Below are 3403 nucleotides of genomic sequence, written 5' to 3' on the forward strand. Positions count from 1 at the left end.
CTTTTGGAAGACCAAACTAAGTAGTTTCGCTTTCACAACGAAACAGTGAGCAGAGGCCGGCTTGAGTGAGGAACCGTTTTAAGAGACAAGACAAAGACGAGAATAATGACGTGTATTCTTCTTGTTTGCGTCTCTTACTGTGAGAAAGTGTCAAACACTCATAAACAGTGGGGTCTTAAACGTTTAAGACTGCTTGCTTTTTTTTTCATTTGAATTACAAATGCATTAATTTGCATTGAACATTTTCAGACTTTAGTGATATTTGGTGTGTCTCTCCGCAGCAGCTGACATGAACAACCGAGATCACGTTCTCCAGCATGATTTAGCTGATAATGGCCACATTTATCAGTCTATCACTACTAGAAATGGTGCCAAATTTCATCACAACTTGGCTTTTTATGGGGTTTTCAGCTGTAATTAGTTCTGTATCACTTTAAATGACGTCTAAAACAGTGTCCTAACCAGACGCAATGCAACACAAGATAAAAGGTATCTTTTCCGTGTTAATTGAATGTAAACAATATCTTAATAATATATTGATGGTTTATATTAATAATAATGATACAAGATTTATTTTTTTGTCCTAACCAGATGCGAGGTGACAGGTGATTCTGGAAACGGTTTATTCTGCGACGTCATGGCTGAAAGAACATACAAAGCAATGACAATGATGCTCTCAGGTACTGATTATGTGCTTTATTTAATGTTAAATGTGTCTAATGTGATTTTGAATATCATTTTGCGTGACCTTAGCAGTATTGTAAACGACAAAGAATAACAGAACATATGCAATCACGTCAAGGTTTGGTCAGTTACCCGGATGCGCGGCCATATTGGAGATACTCGGATGTAAACAACAGCATGGATTGCACGGTTAATGTACAACTTAAGACGTTGTTCTACTAATTTATGATATCTAAACGGAAAAAACGTGTGGAAGCTGCTAAATCATATAAAGAAGGACTTAGTAAGCAGAAAACGGCGTGATATTTTGACAAACTAAAGTTAATAGGATCCGTACGAGCTGGCTCCTTTGTCGTGGACTGACGACCCGACAATTCTTCCTTCTATTTCTTATCCCAACATAAGCTGCGTTTCCATTACCCTTTAAACTGCGCAAATTGAAATTGAAAATTGAAAATACACCCAATGGAAAGATGTCAATTTTGCAAAAACTCCCATATATCGCAAAAAAGTTTGTACACATGCATGAGGTGGTTTTTCAGGCAATTCGAAAAAGGAATATTTCGAAAAACTGCAATAGAAACAGTTTTGTAGCAAAAAAAATTAAGTTTTAGTCACATAACATCGGTTAATGGAAACGCTGTCATTTCGCAATAGTTTTTTTTATCGACACTTATAAAATATCGCAAAAGTTTTGCGAAAATCTGAAATGGAAACAGCTCTAGTGAACTACTTTTTTCGCCAAGCCCATACACAAGTTCCGTTCGGTTAGTGGCATTGTTTACATTCAGTGCCACCAATATGGCTGACTTCCGGATTGATGACGTGTCATGAAATCACCCGATTTAACTCGGATCTTGAAAATAAATTTAAACAAACATGCATTAAAACTGTCGACTCAATATAAATAAACAAATGTATTTCCTAACAAAGACTAGTAAAATGTGTCACACAGCGTCACACACTGCGGGCTTGAGTGAGCGGTGGCGGGCGATCTTGAGAACGGTGCGGCTGGCGGATTCGACGAAGGAGCGTCCGGCGGGCTTGCAGCAACCACATGTGATGACCCCGGGCTGGACTCCGCTTATCCGCTGGACCCAAGAGCTTGTAACACTCCAAAGAGAAAGGAAAAATTTAAATCGTTTTTACCTTAAAGGGATAGTTCACCCAAAAATTTACTGTTCATTTACTCACTCTCAGGCCATCCAAGATAACTGTTTTTCTTCAGTAGAACAGTAAAGAAGATTTTTAGCTGAAACCGTGGTCCTTGGTGATTCAAAAAATGCAAGTCAACGGCTACCAGCACTCAAGAGTCAAAAAAGCACATACAGACAAGACAAAATGAATCCCCGTGGCTCTTGGCGATGTATTGAGATACAATGTGATTTTCTGGATTTTTTTTTGATTCTGTCTCTCACAGTTGAGGTGTACCTTCGATGAAAATTACAGATCTCTCCATTCTTTGTAAGTGGGAAAACTTGAAAAATCAGCAGTGTATCAAATACTTATTTGCCCCACTGTATGTACACAATAAGTGCATTGTACCAAATTATTAATTTAAATGTAAGTACATAGTTGTTAAGGCCACTTAATATAAAGTGGGTCCTTGAGATCTTATGAACTAAACAATCGGTCTGTGCAAGAAACTGAACATTTTTTACAACATTATTACTTGTAATCCAGAGCCTCAGGCAAATGGGGAAATCCGATTTCTTTCTGGGAACTGATTCTTTCAGCCAGTTCATTCCAATGAACTGGTTCAAACACCTGATTCGTTGACGCAATCACGCAATGACGTAACGTATACATAATTAAATTATTAAAGCACCCAATAATCATGTGAAATATGGATGTTTTACATGTCTAAAGCATATAAAGTGAATCAACTAATTTGTATAACTTACCTTTTTTGCAAAAACAATGAGAAATGGTTCACATATGCACTTATCAGCGGCTCATCGGTCTTCAGTCCGAGTAGGAACTGTTTCCTCAGTTCAGTGACTGTTGGAGGAACTGGAGCGCAGAATGAGTTCATTCATTATAGGATCATATCGAGTCTGAGTGACTGTCAGGTGTCCAAAATTGAGTTTTAATTGAGTAACTTGTAGATCTGTGCTGCTCAAACCATAAACCGTTTCAGATGATTCAGTCCGATTTGGTGAACTGGTTCATCCGGTTCTCTAAAAAGAATCTGTTCAAAAGAATGATTTGTTCGCGAATCAGACATCACTCTGGACCATATGCCTGAGGCTCTGGATTACAGGTAGGCTAATAATGTTGTAAATAATGTTCAGTTTCTTACACAGACTGATTATTTCGCTTCATAAGACCTCAATATATCGTCAGAAGCCATGGGTATTACTTTTGTGCTGCCTGATATGCTTTTTTGACTCTTGAGTGCCGGTAGCTGCTGATTTGCATTTTAAGAATCCCTAAGGACCACAGATTCAGCAAAAAAATCTTCTTCACTGTTTACCGAAGAAAAAAAGTCAGCTATATCTTGGATGCCCTGGCCTGAGGGTGAGTAAATTAACAGCAAATTAAAATTTTTGGAAGAACTATTTCTTTAACACGATTGTCTCTTCTTTAACCTCTGTCATTACGCACAGACAGATTTTGGTTTGTGGTACAAGAACCTCCACACATACTAACCCAATTCTCTCTCTCTCTCTCTCTCTCTCTCTCTCTCTCTCTCTCTCTCTCTCTCTCTCTCGAGAGA

Source organism: Sinocyclocheilus grahami, unplaced genomic scaffold (assembly GCF_001515645.1).
Source record: "Sinocyclocheilus grahami isolate Dianchi unplaced genomic scaffold, SAMN03320097.WGS_v1.1 scaffold575.1, whole genome shotgun sequence".
NCBI classification, from domain to species: domain Eukaryota; kingdom Metazoa; phylum Chordata; class Actinopteri; order Cypriniformes; family Cyprinidae; genus Sinocyclocheilus; species Sinocyclocheilus grahami.